This window comes from Pongo pygmaeus, chromosome 1 (genome assembly GCF_028885625.2).
Source record: "Pongo pygmaeus isolate AG05252 chromosome 1, NHGRI_mPonPyg2-v2.0_pri, whole genome shotgun sequence".
NCBI lineage: Eukaryota > Metazoa > Chordata > Mammalia > Primates > Hominidae > Pongo > Pongo pygmaeus.
The window spans coordinates 80,159,097-80,177,804 of record NC_072373.2 but is presented as its reverse complement, the minus strand read 5'-3'; the positions used below and the strand labels follow the sequence as shown (position 1 = coordinate 80,177,804).

The following is an 18,708-nucleotide window of genomic DNA, read 5'->3' as shown; positions in this document are numbered from 1 at the left end:
TCCTTAAAAACAGCAGTTAACAGTGACCCCCAAAATTCGAGACCCGACTCCGAGAATTTCACATGGATTCCTGAATATACCCTTCCGAGAAATGTTTCATCTTTATTCTAAACAGAAAGCACTATGCCAAGACAGGAGCAAGCTGGGCCTTGGGGGACCGGGCACTGGTCTTGGATCAAGAATGAGGCCGCCTTCCCGAGGGCGGGCGCGCCCCCAGGATCCCCCCGGGCTCGGGCACTGCCGCCCCGGGACAGTGACCCGCCCAGCCGAGCACCCTCGCCCTGCTTGCCGCGACCCCGCGGGGTCACTGAAAGGCCGGGGCGCCGCTCTCGCTTCGCTGGCCCCTCACCTTCCACACCTCCCTGCGAGGACCGACTCCGCGGCTGCCTTGGAGAGCTCTGGCCGCGGGCGCCTCACCCGTCGGGGGTCGCCCGCGAAGCGCAGATTACAGGGCGCCCCACAATCAGCAAGGGAAGGCTGCTCCGAAGCTGAGAGCACAGCTCAAGCGGCCTCCGGCGCCGCGCCGAGCTCGCTCCCGCGCGGGCCCCAGAGCGCAGACCCGCGAGCGGGGCGCGCGCCCGCCGCCTTCTCCCCGCCCGGCCCCTTCCCCCACGGCGCAGTCCTGCAAGGACTGGGGGTGTAGCGCAGGGCTCCCTGTTACCTGCAGGAGGGCGGCGGGGGAGGAGGGCGAGGGTCTTGGCTCTGGTACCCTGTTGGCCCCCCTGTTGACACCAACCACCCCTGCCTGCCTCTAAGGCTGTGGCCACTACACCCACAATCTTCCGGTGGCCGGGTTTCTCTCACACCATAGAGACGGGTCCGGAAACGGGACAGAAGGCCCACCTTCCTCCCTCCGACGCCACCAATGAGGCCAACTAACCAGGAACCGAGGTAGAGCGGCCGCACAGGTGAGTCTCAGATCGGTGCCATCTTAAGTGTGGGCGCCGCGACGACACCGCATTTCACTCACTGGCCCAGTGGTCTAGTTAGTCAGCGAAGATGCCACCTTTCTAGACGTTTGGGTCGAATGCTCAAGTTTGTCTTGACTTGAATTTTTAGGCTTTTAACAGCACAGTTTTAATTTCATTTCCGCCCAAATCCAAAATGGCTGCTGGCCACTTGTAACAAATAGTAGAGGTGCAGGGCGGAGAAAAGGAGTACGGGAATTAGCGAGGACTTTCAGGAGAGTGACGTCACTCAACCTGTAGCTTTGATTGGCTGGGCTGCGAGGGCGGAGTCGCGCAGAGCCGCTGCTGGCGGACGTCGTGGTGATCTCGCTTAATCTTTGAGAGGGAAGGTCTTGAATCACATTTCATTTAGCAAGAAGTAATATTTGAAAATTTTAATATTAATGCAGTAGTTTTTCCCCCCTCCATGCTTTCTGTCAGTTACCTGTGGTCAAACCTTGGTTCAGAAATGTTAAATGGAAAACTCCAGAAATAAACAATTCTTAAGTTTCAAACCGCCTGCGTTCTGAGTAGCCCATTAAATCTCGGGCCATCCTCTCTGTCCCACCCTGGACGCGAATGATCTGTCGCAGGTAGCCCCGCTGTGTACAGTATCCACTCATTACCCACTCAGTAGCTGCTTTGGTTAACAGATGCACCCGTAGTATAGCAGAGATAATGAGAGATAACACCTGCTTATGTTCAGGTAACCCTTATTTTACTTAATAATGGCCGCAAAGCACGGGAATTGTGGTGCTGACAATTTGGATATGCCAACGAGAAGCCGTAAAGTGCTTCCTTTAAATGAAAAGGTGAAAGCTCTGGACTTAATAAGGAAAGAAAAAGAGTCATACGCTGAGGTTGCCAAAATCTATGATAAGAACAAATTATCCATGAAATTCTGAAGAAGGAAAAAGATTCGTGCTAGTTAACTAAGCACCTATCATGCACTGTGGCTGTAACTTTTGTAGTTTGAGGTGCAACAGCAAAAGACGGAAAAGGCATTACATTTGTGGGTGGGAGACATGAACAGATATTTCAGCTGATCGCAGTATGTTTTGCCAGAAAGTGTTGAGCCTATAGGAAGACTTCAGAAAGGGATCCCCTGAAATAAGGCACACCAAGCCATTTACTGCAAGTAAGGGATGGCTACACAGATTCAGGAATAGGTTTGGACTGAAAAACATAAAAATAACTGGAGAGGCCACATCTGCTGATGAAGAAGCTGCCACATGTCTGGCAGGGTCGAAGAAATTGATTAAGGAGAAAGGCTTCCAGGAGATTGATGGAGAAGTTAGGAAAATCATTCAGGTAGCAATGAAACTGCCTTTGCAAAATCATGACTAAGACAATGAAAGAGATCCAATTTAACCAGCTGCAGCTTGTCAACCTCCATGCTACCCTTGTTCATTCCTGGGCATAGGCTGAACTAACTTTGGAAGGAAATTAGTTTATAATTTACAGTTTAAAAACAAGAAAAGCCCTTTCCTAAAACCAACCTCCTTCTTGCCTGGGGTCTAGACTACCAGCATTAGCCACAAGATTAGAAATTATGGTTTGGGAGTCATGCAGCTGGAGGCCACAAGATTCTGACCCTCCCTAAACTCCTCTTGAGATCAGTGCTTGAGATGTTTTGCAGACCCTGCACTTGATGGATCAGCTGGCACTATCCAGATGATAAACTGGCCCATCTGATCTTGTGACCCCCAACCAGGAACCGACTCAGTTCAAGAAGACAGTGATGCCCCATAGTTTCATCTCCGACCCAACCAATCAGCACTCCCTGACTTACTGCCCCTCCCCACCCACCAAATTGTCTTTAAAAACTTGACTGCTGGAGGAGACTGATTTGAGTAATAATAAAACTCTGGCCCCCCACACAGCCAGCTCTGCATGAATTCTTTCTCTATTGCAATTCCCCTGTCTTGATAAATTGGCTCTATCTAGGCAGCTGGCAAGGTGAACCTACTGGGCAGTTACAGCAAGACCAGTTGGTGAAGAAGGATTTGCCAATATGCTTGATGAAGAGGTGGGAGAACATATCAAAGGCTTCACTATCCATTCTGAGGACAGATTTAACCTTCTCAAACTAGAAGCAGGGCTTAGTCACCCTGGACAGTCTCTAGTTCTCTGCCTCCTCCCACTTCCTCTATGTGGTCAGTCCAGACATCTGCCTTGTATGACCACCTCTGGTGACCACCTCCCTATCGAACCATCAGGTACAAGCTACTTGCTTCATCCCCTTGACCCCTATACCCCACATATACTTTGCAGATATGCCTCAGTGACCACCTCTTAGTCACAGTGGGACCAAGATGTTGGACCCAGGACCACAGTGAAGGCTTTGGCCCGCAAGTCCCTCTCTGTCTCGTCCCCCTCGCACTGGTTGAGCATGTGTGTCCCCCTTCTCATTGGCCCTGTGAGGCATGCTGTCATCTTCTTATGGATCTGTAAGTAATGAAACTGCTTCTATTATTTCATATGTTCTGTTCGCCTCCTCTGTGTCTCACCTGATTTATACACCCACACCTGACTTGTTTCCTGGTTAGGGCTCTCCTAGAGAGTGGCTGTCTTGGTTGGAATAAACCAGACATGGGGCAGACAAGAGCCACAAATGTGCCTGCTAATATAAACAAGCTTCCTGTGAGAGGGACCTCCTGTCATGGGTCAGACACCTAGGATTTAGGCCGTCTGCCAGGATAAAGTAGTATTCCATGGAAGGCACACTGTAAATATCCAAGCCCCATCACGGAAGAGCTAATGTTTATAACCACTCCCAGAGATAGACCTCAAGACCGAATTAGAAAAGAAATACAACACATAGACCCTAGATTTACTAGCTCCAACATCCATTCCCACTCCTCGCCCCCTTCTCCCTTGTTCACCTTCGATAAAGGAGTTAAGAAATCAAAAAGATCACTTTCTGAGCCTACTTTCCCGCTAGGGTGGTCACAAGTTCTGGCCAGTGAGACATAGCAGAAGTTGGGAGGAAGACAGACAGTGGATTAGGAAAGGTTTTTCCTCCCTGTTAAAGGAAATGGCTGTGGGTGTAACAGCAGCAGCCACCCAAACACCAGGAAACAGCGGGAGAACATGCTGAGGATGTAGATTTGAAAGACAGAAGGATTCTCTTGCCTTTCACACTATCCCTCGAGAGTTCATAACTATGTTTTTCTTCCTTTTACAGGAGGAGTAGAAATGAGTCCCTTCAACCAATACATGAAATCTTCTGCAGTCAACACAGCTACTTGCTGACCCACCCTCTTCCCAGTGTCCTCACCTCTGAGTCTTTGCTGGCCTTCCCACCCTGTTCCTTGCTCCCTAATCTTATGTCCAGATGTGCTGAGCTCCAGGGTATCCTCTATAATCATTCATCAGCCTAGAGGACTCTGTATTTCCTTTCATTTCCCCAAGGTAAACCCACTCTTCCAAATATCAATGAGAAGGGAATATTTTGCAGTGAATGGAGTAAGAGAGAGATGGGAGGGAGTTTGACACTCAATGCTTCCCCTCTTCACTATTCATCTACTCACCTATTTGCTCTTGATGTCACTCAGGTCTCTGAACAAATGTCACCTGTTCAGACTCTTAAAGATTCGGGGTATTGAAGTCACAGGCTAACTTGTATATTTTTGTCCAAGAAAGATGCAAATCTTTCTGTCCAGTGGAAGAGATAACCCCAAAGTTTATTCTTATTGCACTAGAGAGCATTTCTCATTTTAAAATCTAATCTAGTAATCTTACTATATTTCTTTATAAAATTGCTTGTAAGTATGTAGCTACACAAATGCTCTTTGAACAGTCTTAATGTCTTTTTAGTTTCCTCATTAACTAATGTGTTCATTTTATATTTGCATGAGAGTTATAATTATATTTTGAAAATTCTACTTGAATGCAATTTAGCAGAGACAGCTCCCCTGAAAACACTGTCTAAAACAGCACCTTACCTGCCTCTTCCTCTCTTTTGACTTTGCCTTATTTTCCTTAACACCAATGCACATATTTGTTTGTTCAGCATCTCTGTCCCACAGCTAGAACATCAGCTCCCTGAAAACAGGGCTTCCTTCCTTCATTTCTTTCTTTCCTGCCGTATTTCTAGCACATAACACAGTGCCTAGAACATACTAGATACTCAGTAAATATTAAACACACAAATGAATTTACTGAGAGCACACTGCATGTCCCAGTCACCCTCCCTACATCTCTCTGCCTCCCAGCCCTTACCCCACAGAGCCCTCTATAGCTCTGGTTCCAGTTCTCAGTTCCCTGGAGCTGCTCTCTCAGCTCCTTCTGCCTTTCTTATGCATAGAAATCTTGTATTCCCTCACTGATTCCTCAGTCCTCATTTTAAATATGTGTAAGGCCAGGAAAGAAAAGAATCTGCAACAACCTGAATCCGCTGTCCTTAGAATGTGGCTGGTGGGACAGTTAGAAACAAATAGTTTGTTTTCTTAATAGAAATAATTTTTTCTTGTCATACTGTTTAAGGATCAACCTGAATTTTACTTTCAACCAATCCTCTTCTGAATTCAAGTCAAAACATGGCAAATTTATTGTATTCAGCTTGACTTTTAGGTGTTTTTTTAATTAATCTTTTTCACGTTTCTAACTTAGACTCCCAAGTAGACTGTAAGTATCTTGGATATATTCCTGGTTGTATAAAAGCCTTAGCCATCCAACTTAATTATTTTTTCCAACTTGATTTGAACTAACTTTTTACAAGCTCTACCTGAAAACCAAGGAGAGTAAAAGTTATTCAGGTGATTTCTATTTAATGTTCTACCTCAATAATTTGTGTAATTGCATAATTGCAATTAGAATCTGGAAGTGTAAAGGGGGAAACTTGCATTAAGGACAAACCCTCCTTCAGGCACCTTTCAGATAAATACATATAGCATCCATAGGTAGTGGATACCTTATAGAAAACTGACCTTGACCTAAGCCACTTTGCTCTCTCATTGTTTTTAGGAACTTTGCATAGATATTGGAAGATTTCTCTAATGAGAAGTATGTGTTTTCTAAGTTCCACCATAAGCTTGCTACCACTACAAAGAGAGAATGAAAGCAAGTCTGAGGTGGGATTCTACATATTCACACGTTTATTAGCAAGGTTTAAAGACAGACAGTAGAGCTGTTATACAAACTCAGTGAGGTTCCACTTCCTTGTTTAGGAGCTTGAATAGCATCTTGCATGAAAGGTCCATCCGCTGCAGGAAGATGGGACAGTATTCTAATAGCAGACTCAGCTATCCTAATTAGAGTTGGGTGACAAAATCTTTTTGTCATCTTCTCCATATGGGGCTGGTTTGAAATCCTAAATCTAGGGCACCTTTCCAAAGTGTGTAGATTACTAGACTCACTAGATTCTCATACTCTGATCATGTAAGGCATGGCAACATTTCTATTCATTCTGTCCATCTTGAAATTATTTTGGCCATGAGAATTCACTTTTAAACATCCTTAAAGCCACTAGTATTGATCTGAGTTAGAGATAGTTGAAGTGCTTGTAGTATCTGCCCTGGGAGTATAGACTTCTCATTGAAATCTTTCAGATGCTAAAACCCTCTGAAGGTGAATTGCTTCTCAACTTCAAAGCGCCATGAATCATCTTGGAATCGTGCTTCTGGGAGACAGATTTGGGGCAAACAATGTGTGCATTATATATCTACATCTTCTTTAAAACTTTAAAATACTTCAGCCTTCAGGGAGATACAGATGTGTACTAACTTAGATCTGTCCTGTAGGGGTGGTTAATTAATATTGGAAGGCAACATGAGCATCCTCTGGAAGCATGTTAAAAATGCAAAAGCTGAGGCCTCACACTAGATTGTCAAGTCAAAATCTACATTTTAACAGGATCTTTAGGTGATTTGCAGGCACCTACCTTGCAGGAAGGTTTGAGAACTGCCCTAAATGATCTAAGGCCTCCCTCCTTTGGCCTCACTGCTATCCTCCTGCTCACTTACTCAGGTCCACGCTCAGTGGCCTCCTTGCTGTCCTGTCAGCATGCCAGGTGAGCTCTTGCTTTAGGACTTTTGCTCTAGCGCTTCCTTTTGCCTGCCATTCTCTTTTCCCACATGTCCATTTGACTAAGTCTCTTACTTCTATTTTTTGTTCAGATCTCATCTTCTCAATGAAGTCTGTTCTGATCCACCCTATCTAATTCTACAACTTTTACCTTCCTTCCTGCTACACTCCTGGTGCTTCCTATCCTGTTTTCTTTTGCTTTTTCCCTCCATAGCACTGACCGTCTTATAAACAGCCATATACTGTATTTTCTAGATTGTAAAAACTATAGTTTTTCACATTTTAACATCCCTGAAGGTCAGAATGCATTTTACCACAAATGGCATAATATAATTTGTCAATAATTTTTTCTTAGTTGTACCAAATATATTGATGCTTCCTAAATGTGGTGGCATCATATATTTGATGAAATATGGCAATTTGCTTATGTATTATGGCTTTTGGTTTTGAGAGAAAAAAATTATCTGAAACTTTAAAATAGGCAAAAGAGGTTACTGTGGCTTTCTTCCCATGCAATTCTGGATTAAGTTCCTATTGACTAGGTTATTTTACTACTTCTTTATTCCCTTTTTAGGGGCAGAGGCTAACTTTTTCATTTTCACGCACTAGAGATGTAAATAAGTTTGTCCAGCACAGCAAATCATCTTAATGGTTACAGTTTATTGTCCTGTAAGTCATTAACCCAGCAACCTGAACCTGACATGTCTTTATCAAATTGCCTACATATACACCTATCTTCTCAGCTGCTATTTGGACTAGTTTAAAATCTTACTGATTCCCTCATTAATAAAAACTTTAAATAGAGTCTTTGACATGTGTTCATTTTATATTTGCCTGAGAAACCTCATTGTACTTTTTTTAAAAAATTACATTTTAATGGTTTCTTTCTCCCCTGCTAGAATGTTAAGTTTCACAAGGGAAAAAAATCTGATTTGCTCAATGATCTACCATAAATGCTTAGAACAATGCTTGGAACATTATAGATGCTCAACAAATATTTACTGATGAATGAATGAATGGAAGTATAGAAAAATATACACTAGTCTGTTAACATTCACCAGGTAAGGTAGGGAGAGGTTACTTTCTTTATATACCTTTTTATATATCTGCATATTGTTTTATGTGTTACAGTGAGCCTACATTGTTTTTATTTATTTGTTTAAGAGACAGAGTCCAGGCTCTGCCACCCAGGGTGAAGTACAATGGTGCAATCATAGCTCATTATAACTTTGAACTCCTGGCCTCAAGCTGTCTTCCCATCCCAGCCCCTCAAGCAGCAAGGATTACAGGCATGTGCCACCACATCCAGATAAATTTTTAAAATTATTTTTTGTAGAGACGGGGTTTTGCTGTGTTGCCCAGGCTGGTCTTGAACACCTTGCCTCCTGCTTCGACTTCCCAAAGTGCTGGGATTACACGCATGTATTTTTGTAATTTTAAAGATAATTTAATAAAGAGATGAGGAACTGAATGTAAAGTTGTATAAAGGAGGAAAAATAATCTTTCCTTTTACCCCTCTTAAGTTCATTGTCTGGGGCCCCTGTAACAAAGATTGACAAGAGAAAAACAAACAGAAGTTTATTCATGTGTATTTCATATACACACAGGAGATACTCAAACCAGGTGGCTTAGAACTCAGGCATATATAGCATCTTCAACAAAGAAGAATAAACTCTTAGAGAAATAACAAGACAGAAGAAAGGATGGCAAACCATGGTAAGGCAAATAAATGGAAGTTTTTAATGTAGATTCTTCTAGTGTTGACAGAAGCTGCCTTTAGTGATGAAACTTTGTGTTTCCTAGTGGAGAGGGGAGAAGGAATACTTTTGTAAATTTATATCTTGTTTTGAGGGAAGTAGGAGTAGGATAGAGAGCTTTTTAAAAATATCTGCTTCTTCTCAATTGCCTTCAGCTGAAAATAATCCTTATGCCAAGGAGGCATATTTTGGGCATATTCTAGTCTCCTACACTTAAATTGGAAGCTTTTGAGTCTTACATCTATAAAACAGTGCCTGTAGCCTGTAATTCCTCATATGATAACAATCTTGAGGGTCTTGTGATAGTAGCTCCAAAGCATTGATAGGAAACAGGAGGGAATACGGCATGGGCACATTTCCTGATAAGGTATAGATGGCAGTTAACTTTACAAATTTATGCCAAGAAACAGTAACTTACAATCTTTAGCTGTTTCTCAGTCCTCTCCAAAGCTGTGCTTCTAGCTCAGGACAATATAAAAACCATGTGGTCAGTTTCCTTAAAAAAAAAAAAAATTCCCTGTTGCTCACCGTACCATTCCAAGTCTTTCTCAGGGCTGCCATCTCTCCTGAGTCTCCCCCCTCCTCCCTGCAAACAAACACCCACCCCGGTCTCAGTTCTACCTCAAGGAAGAAGCAGCTAGATTGGGGAACTTACTGCTTATGGGACAAAGGGATTCAGTGCAATGTCTGTTCCATCATCAGCAAGTATATTAAAAATGAGTAAAACAAATCCCAGTGATTTTAGGCCTCCTCTGAAAACTTTTGCCCTCAATTTTGATACTAGTTTCTTAAAAAATTGTTTTCCTCTTTTCTCACAGCAATTGTTTTCTCACCAATCTTTTGAATTTTTTCATTTACTTTTTTTCCTAACTTTGCCTCTTACTGTATGGAATCTAAATGGAGTTCATTAGGAACGAATTTATTGATCCAGTGACATTATCAGCAGTAAAAGCCACTATGGTGTGTACAACCAAGTGACAAAAAGACGCGTGTGTTCCCAAAACACAAGGAATAGCACCACTGCTATCTTCTCACCATTTTTGATAAGAGAGGTGCAGAGGAAGAGGAAGGGCTTATTTGTCTTTTTTCTCTCTGCAAGAAATAGGAAAGCAAGAAACAGCTAAAGGAAATCCGGTAGTGATGTGCTGAAATCAGAGTAGCCCTAAACCAAGTGTGTAAACGCGGCATTTTAATAATAGGAATTCAGACCAAGAAGGGTAATTAGGAATTACATGAAAATGTGATTACACTAATAAAGTTGTTTTAGGGACAAAAACTAAAACGGAAATTGGTACCACAAAATTAACTCTCCAGACAAAGGCTGGGCCAGGTGTGCATTTGGTTAGGTCTCAGAGGGGAGCTCAATTCAGGGCACTCTTTCTGCTCCCCGTGATAGTAAACAGACAGTGAAGTCACTTGTCTGCTGGGTAGATGTGTGCATTTGGAGCTTTGCTGTGTCTTCATTTTGAGTTCTTTTATTGCCGCCTAAAAAATGCCTGGACCAATGAATGGCTGAACAAAATGTATTCCAAACAATGGAATAGTATTTGGCCATTGGAAGGGATAAAGTTTTCATATGTGCAACAACATGGATGCTGTGAAAACATCATGTTAAGTGGAAGAATCCAGGCACAAAAAGCCACACATTGTTAGAGTGCATTTATATGAAATGTCCAGGTTAGATAAATCCACACAGAGAGAAAGCAGATACATGGTTGCTAGGGGCTGGGGGTAAGGAGGAATGGGGGCATGACTGCTAATGGGTAGGAGGTTTCCTTTTGGAGTAATGAAAGTATTCTGGAATTGGATAATGGTGATGGTTGTGCAACCTTGAGAATATACTAAAATCCACTAAATTATATTTTTAAAGTACATTTTAAATGTAAATTTAAAAAAGGTACTTTTATGGTATCTGTATTATTTCTCAATTAAAAAAAAAGACCATGCTATGTGTATTAATCCATTCTTGCTCTGCTATAAAAACATACCTGAGACTAGGTAATTTATAAACAAAAGTAGTTTAATTGGCTTATGGTTCTGTGGGTTGTACAGGCTTCTGCTTCTGGGGAGGCCTCAGGTGACTTAAAATCATGGCAGAAGGCAAAGGGGAAGCAAGCACGTCTTACATGTCAGAAGCAGGAGGAAAAGAGTGAAAGGGGAGATCCCACAGACTTTTAAACAGCCAGATCTCGTGAGAACTCTGTCACAAGACAGCACTAGGGGGATGGCGCTAAATAAGTACAAACCACCTCCATGATCCAGTCACCTCCCACTAGGCCCCACCTCCAACACTGAGGGTCACACTTCAACATGAGATTTGGGTAGGGACAGAGCCAAACCATATCACTGTGTATGAGCATGTACACAGGTGCACATGAAGGGAGATGAATATCACATTCATCAAGTCATTAACAGTTGAAACAAAATGGAACTCTATCAACAGCAGGTGCCTTATAACATATTCTGTGTTATTAAAAGTCAAATTTGAGAAAAACTAAAAATTGAGGATACTCATAAAGACATTAGAAATGTTAAAAAATAAAAACAAGTAGCTAGACTTGGTAATTTCAATGAGAAATGATTGATAGGCCCTGATATGGTTTGGCTCTGTGTCCCCACCCAAATCTCACGTCAAATTGTAATTCCCAGTGTTGGGGGAGGGACCTGGTGGGAGGGGACTGGATCATGGGGTGGATTTCCCCTGTGTTCTCCTGGTGATACTGAGTTCTCATAAGATCTGCTTGTTTAAAAGTGTGTGTGTAGCACCTACACCTGCTCTCTTTCTTTCCTGCTCCATCATGTGAAGAAGGTGCTTGCTTCCCCTTCGCCCTTCCACCATGACTTTAAGTTTCCTGAGGATGCCCCAGCCATGCTTGCTATACAGCCTATGGAACTGTGAGCCAATTAAACCTCTTTTCTTCATAAATTACCCCATCTCAGGTGGTTCTTTCTAGCAGTGTGGGAATGGACTAACAGGCTCAGCGTCCCTTTCTCAACTATTTCACTCCATTTCTGGGGTTTGTATGAACCCTCCAAACTTGTGTGGTTCTCCTTTTCAAAATCACCAAATTAAAACTGATGCTTTTGCAGAGAGTAGCAGGCGGTTGCCAGAAGCTGTGGGGTGGGGGAAATGGGGAGATGCTGGACAAAGGGTATAGACTTTCAGTTTAAGATGACTAAGTTCTGGGGATCTAACATACAACACACTGATTACACTTACTAATACTGCATTGTATACTTGACATTTGGAGACAGTGGATTTTAAGTGGCTTCCCCCTTCCCCACCCCACATACACAAATAGTAACTAATTCAGGTGATGATAATCTTTTTTTTTTTTTTTTTTTTTTTTAAAGACAAGGCCTCACTCTGTCACCCGGATGGCAGTGCTGTGGTGCAATCAGGACTCACAGCAGCCTCAACCCCCCAGATTCAAGCAATCCTGCCAACTCAGCACCCCTCGCATTCTCCCCACCCCTAACTAGCTGGGGCTACAGGCATGCACCACCATGCCCAGCCAATTTTTTCTTGAATTTTAGTAGAGACGAGATCTCTCTTTGCTGCCCAGGCTGGTCTTGAACTCCTGGGCTCAAGTGATCTCCCCACCTTGGCCTCCCAAAGTGCTAAGATTACAGCTGTGAGCCACCGTGCCTGGCTATGATAATCATTTCACAACGTATCCATATATCAAGTCATCACAGTGTACACCTTGAATACATACAATTTTTAATCTGTCCATTATATCTCAATAAAGCTGGAAAACGACAACAAGATTCCTGCAGCTCAGGACTGGAAATAAAGAAGCTCTTAGAATGGTGATCATTAAAAAGTCAGGAAACAACAGGTGCTGGAGAGGATGTGGAGAAATAGGAACACTTTTACACTGTTGGTGGGACTGTAAACTAGTTCAACCATTGTGGAAGACAGTGTGGCGATTCCTCAAGGATCTAGAACTAGAAATACCATTTGATCCAGCCATTCCATTACTGGGTGTATACCCAAAGGATTATAAATCATGCTGCTATAAAGACACATGAACACGTATGTTTACTGAGGCACTATTCACAATAGCAAAGACTTGGAACCAACCCAAATGTCCATCAGTGATAGACTGGATTAAGAAAATGTGGCACATATACACCATGGAATACTATGCAGCCATAAAAAAGGATGAGATCATGTCCTTTGTAGGGACATGGATGAACCTGGAAACCATCATTCTGAGCCAAGTATCGCAAGGACAGAAAAACACTGCATGTTCTCACTCATAGGTGAGAAATGAACAATGAGAACACCTGGACACAGGAAGGGGAACATTACACACCGGGGCCTGTCGTGGGTTGGGGGGAGGGGGGAGGGATAGCATTAGAGATATACCTAATGTAAATGACGAGTTGATGGGTGCAGCATACCAATATGGCACGTGTATACATATGTAATGAACCTGCACGTTGTACACATGTACCCTAGAACTTAAAGTATAATAAAAAATAAAAATAACAAACATTTTTAAAAGAACAAAAAGCATTTCTGCTTCTGGTAAAAAAAAAAAAAAAAAAAAAAAACTCTGAAAGGTAAGCTAACCAAAAGGTGATGTTTCCTTGACTCATCCTCCTGGAGTCTAAGCCTTAGTGGGCAGCTCCATGTCCCACCTGGTGCAAGCTGTAATAGATATAATCTAAGGGGTTCAGCTTCATATTCATGTACTAGTGCAGTGCTGATTACACAGCAGACTTGAAACAGTAGTAAATTGTAGAGAAGAAGGAAAAAGAGTTGAACCTGTAAGAACTCACTCATCATTTCTGTCTCATTCTATTGGTAGAAGTGAGATACAAGGGAAGCCCAGTTTCAAAAAGTGAGGAAATAGAGTCCATCTTTTGATGAGAGGAGCTGGAGAATACCATGGTCACCTTTTTTAGTTACATATCTCCTTCTGCCACAGTTATTTACATCCCATCCACAAGCAAAATATGCTTACCTCCTCTGCCAAAAACCTCCTATCGTTATGGCATTAGGCTCTGGTTTAAAGTGCAGGATCTCATCATCAAAATCACATCCAGGCATGGATGAGGCTCTTTGGGAGTGGTCTTCAGGTTCTCCTCTAGTATGGCTCTTCTTGATCTAGAACCTGTGGACTGAAAGAAGGTACCTGCCATCTTGAACTCTCCACCCTCACCCAACATACAACAGTGAGATGGACACAATAACCACAAAGGATACTCCCATGGAAAAAGAGATGCGCAGTCATTTTGGGTTCATAGAAAATCTGAAATGGTGCCAGGAACATGTGCCAGTTCCCTTTACTCTAGGGCCAGGGAATGTTCCTTAGAGCTCATTTTTACTTCCTTTGAACAGTTTCATGTTATACAATGGTGCTATAATTGTACAAGAGCTAATCCTGTAATAAATTCCATATGCTCATACTGGTTCTGTTTTTCTGCTCAAACTCTGACTGATACAAGCCCAATTAAAAAGAGGTGCCCCCATTAGTCTCAGAATTTTCTTTAGTGCCATTACTCACTGGATTCTGGATCTTAGATCTGTGGATGATCCCTGTCAGGTCAGGAAAGCTTCAGGAGCCACCAATGGGATTTTGATGTAAGGGATTCCAGGGGATACAAACAAATTTATACCCTTAGAAAAACAACCACTTTCGATCTAGTTGGAGCTACCTGAGTTGGAAGGCCTTATGGGTCTGGTGCCTACATCGTAGCAACAAAGCTTCTAACTATATTTTGAAACAGATCAAACTGCGAACAGTCCAGAGTGATGGCTCAGATCTCGAGCGAATTAAAATAACAATGGTAGTTTAAGGAAGGGGCCAAAATATTACACTCACAAGAAGGCGGCATGGCAGACACTGGGCCTCCACTATTCTGCAGGATGGCCATGTCAACTGGGATCAAAGGGGAGCCTGTGATAAGAGGAAAATACCCTGGTAGGATTTACAGTGGAAACACAAAGACTACTAGTGCGTCACGGATAGCAATGCCACCATAACTTGAAATAAAGTTAAATGCTAGGCTCTGCCTTCCCACCCACATGCCCTCAGAGAAGAAGGACCAAGCAAATTGGCACAATAGATTTAGCACCAGGTAGTTTCAATGCAGACAGTACAAGAAGCCAGATGATTGGTGGGCTGCGGCTGATGGGCTGACTATATGGTCATGTAGATGGAAACAAAATGCCTAGATAATTAGTGTAAAACCAGCTTGGGAAAAGTAACTATAGAAAGCCCTGCTGATGTATGTAGATACCAACTTGATGAGGGAGAGGTTTATAAATATATGAAATAAATGCTCTAACTTGAACCACAAGCCTGTAAAAAGGAAAACTGGGACAATAGGGGTTACTTCCATCACTGAATCCAATAGATTAGGGAATTAAATGAGGAATTAATTTCTTCATTTAATAAGAGTGTACTCCAACCACTTGGAGAGAATCTGAGGCACTTCCATACTGCATCAAGTGATGGTACACAACCAGATGCAGAAGAGGAAAATTACTTTTCAGAAAGGCTTATGAGGTCCCTAATTGCATTCAGTTTTTCTTCTCCTTCCTCTAGCTGATGGGACTCAATGGATATGTTCCCAAGGCAAAGAAGAAGCATTGCTAGGAGTTGTCTCTCCAATGAGGAAATGAGCTTGTCCGATAGGAGAGGATAGCTATTTAGGCTAGAATAAATACCTTCTATTAGTGCCAAATACTTATTTTGCAGGACTAGAGGCCTGATTACTCAGAGAGAGACTTGCATTAAAGAAATGGAAGTAGTACAGCTAGGTGTGGTGGCATGCACCTGTAGTCCCAGCTACTTTGGGAGGCTGAGGCAGGAGAATTGCTTGAACCCAGGAGGTGGAGCTTGCAGTGAGCCAAGATTGCGCCACTGCACTCCAGCCTGGGTGACAGAGGGAGACATCATCTCAAAAAAAAAAAAAAGCAAAAACAAAAAAACGAAAAGGAAGTAATGGTGAAGGCAGAAACAGAAATAGGTAATAGGTAACTAAGAGACCAGATGACTCACATCTGGTGAAGATGAACAAGCTAAGAAAAAAAGGCCTAAGTTATATTTACCCTTTGGTGACAATTTTGGCTACACTGTTACACTGTATACACTATACTTTTAATTGTATTAGGGATGATGACAATATTTATGACCAGTTGTGCAACTCAACAGCCATTAGTGATTACCACTAGGGCAGCTGGTTTTGTGTGTACTATATTGTGTGCTTGTAGGTACTCAGGATGGTAGCTTTTGCTGTCGCTGCTTTTAGGTCAACCAATGTATTTGATGTGGAAGCAGAACCCTTGTGTCCTGTTGCCTGAACTACAAACAGTAATTGTAGTTACATTATAACATCAGCATCTGCCACATCTGCTGGAACAAATAATACAGATGTAGTATCTACTGGCACAAGAATTTCATGCTTACAACATCCTTGCTCTCCCATATAACCTAGACAGGAACCTATAACTAAGCAACCTATAACTAAACTATAAACAAGCACACAGCCATTTAAAGAAGCTTCATGTGGGAATTCCTGTGTATTTACTGGTTTCAGATACTGAAGATATACCTACCAGTTAATTTCCTATAAACTAGCAATTCTCAACCCTGGTTGCACATTAAAATCACTTGGCAGAATTTTTTTGAAATAATTTAAAAAAATGTTTTATATGTCCAGGGCTGACTTTCAATACATTTCAGCGAGAGAGTTGCTCTGCTACATAGGAAACCCCAAACCCGACCAAGAAGCAGGTCGTCTCTGAGTGGTTTAGCGCCAGGTTCCCCACAAATGTGCCTTGTATGAAGGGCGTGGGGGTGGCTGCCTTTCCGGCTGCACCCCATTTCCCAGGACTAGGGGCTCTCTGCACCCGACCCGGTCCCGGTGCACGGCGGGGCAGCCCGTCGGGGACCTGGCAGAACTTTTAAACCACGTGATGCCTGTGTTCCATCCCCAAAGATGATTTAATTGGTTTGAGTTGGATATATATTTTTTTAAAGCTTCCCAGATGATTCCACAAAATGCATACTAGTATAAACAACAGGGCCCATACTGTGAACTAGTGCAGTGGTTCTCAAAGTGCGGTCCTTGACCGGAGCCAGCAGCAGCCCCTGGGAACTTGTTAGAAATGCAAGTTGCTCAAGCCTGTAATCCCAGCACTTTGGGAGGCCGAGGTGGGTGGGCCATCTGAGGTCAGGAGTTGCAGACCAGCCTGGCCAACATGGTGAAACCCCGTCTCTACTAAAAAAATGCAAAAATTAGCCGGGCGTGGTGGCGGCGCGCCTGTTATCCCAGCTACTCAGGAGGCTGAGGCAGGAGAATCACTTGAACCCGGGAGGCAGAGGTTGCAGTGAGCTGAGATCACACCATTGCACTCCAGCCTGGGCAACAAGAGTGAAACTCTGTCTCAAAAAAAAAAAAAAAAAAAAAAAAAAAGCAAGTTTTTGAGCCCCATCTCAGACCTGCTGAATCACAAACAATTCCAGTCTGGCCCAGCAAGCCCACCCGGTGATTCTTATGTAAGGTAATCTTTGAGAACAGCTCAACTTGTGAAACGAGTTGCTAGGGTTTGAGCAAGCATCATTTTATTTCTACTAATGCACGAGAAAGACAATTATGCCCAATATGAGCTGGGACAGAACTCTGTGGTCTTATGTGATTATTTGCACTTCTTGAGAATAAATCAGTTTTCCTGAAAATAATGTTTGCTAAACTTCCATGAGAATGAAGTTTTCTTTTGGAGAGCTAAAATTAGTCACACAGATGGTTGTCCTGATAATACTTAAGTAGAAATTCTTCTCTTCCATCCCTGCCCCTGCCTGCCCCCCCGCAACCCCTCTCACCTCAAGAAATGATTCATGGTAGGGGCTTCTGGCTGTGAGACTAGGATGCTAGGGAATATTTGCCCATGTAGTTACCATTTTCAATGCTCTTCATTATTTGGTGTAGATCCATAGTTCATCTGGTATCATTTTTTTCTGCCTGAAAGACTTTAACATTTATATTGTGTGGGTCTGCTGGTGAAGAATTCTTTCTGCTTTTGTACCTCTGAAAATATTTTTTTTCACTTTCATTTTTGGAAGATATTTTCACTGGGTGTATTAGGGTTTTCCACAGAAACAGAACTAGGAGGATATACAGGCGTTCCTCGTCATAAGTTGAGGAACGTCCTGAATACATACTGTTTTCCCACCATCACAAAGTAAAAAAATCATAAAGGGATCCATCGTAAGTCAGGGACCATCTATATAGACAGGTATAGCTAGATAGGAGTAGATTTATTATGAGAATTGGCTTACAAGATTATGGAGACCAAGAAGTCCCAAAATATGCCATCTGCAAGCTGGAGAAACAGGAAAGCTGGTGGTGTCATTCATTCTGAGTCCAAAAGCCTAAGAACCAGGGGAGTCAATGGTGTATCTCAGTATGAGGAGAGCTGCTGGTATAAATCCCACAGTGCAGTGGCCTGAGAACCAGGAGCTCTGATGTCTGAAGGTAGAAGACTGACACCCTACCTCAAAAAGAAAGCTTTCTTCACCTTTTTGCTCTATTCAGGCCCTCAATGAATTAAATAATACCCACCCACCCTGGTAAGGGCAGATTTTTTTTTTTTTTTTTAAGAGATGGAGTCTCACTCTGTCGCCAGGCTGGAGTGCAGTGGCGTGATCTTGGCTCACTGCAACCTCTGCCTCCTGGGGTTCAAGTGATTCTCTTGTCTCAGCCTCCCAAGTAGCTGGGACTAGAGGCATGCGCCACCACGCCCAGCTAATTCTTGTATTTTTTGTAGAGATGGGGTTTCAGCGTGTTGGCCAGGATAGTGTCAATCTCTTGACCTTGTGATCCTCCTGCCTCGGCCTCCCAAAGTGCTGAGATTACAGGTGTGAGCCACCATGCCTGGCCTTTTTTTCTTATTTTTTGAGACAGTGTCTCACTCTTTTACATAGGCTGGAATGCAAAGGTGCAATCATAGGTCATTG

General features: G+C 42.9%; 1 protein-coding gene and 1 long non-coding RNA gene across 8 annotated transcripts in view; one reads left to right on the top strand and one right to left on the bottom strand.

Annotated features, from left to right (window-relative positions):
• SCYL3 (SCY1 like pseudokinase 3) overlaps nucleotides 1-869 on the bottom strand; it is a 43,989-nt gene extending 43,120 nt beyond the window's left edge. Inside the window, exon 1 of one of the 7 annotated variants that reach the window (XM_054495414.2) lies at nucleotides 662-869. The gene's annotated coding sequence lies outside the window, so the exon portion shown is untranslated. Of the gene's footprint in view, nucleotides 1-349 lie in introns of all 7 variants that reach the window. The other 6 variants (XM_063649010.1, XM_063649012.1, XM_054495392.2 and 3 more) reach the window with 6 other exon arrangements.
• LOC129040686 (uncharacterized) lies at nucleotides 575-7,778 on the top strand. Its single transcript, XR_008503709.2, has 3 exons — nucleotides 575-908; nucleotides 3,222-3,397; nucleotides 4,135-7,778. It is a non-coding gene; the product is annotated as an uncharacterized LOC129040686 (long non-coding RNA).
• The last annotated feature ends 10,930 nt before the right edge of the window (nucleotides 7,779-18,708 follow it).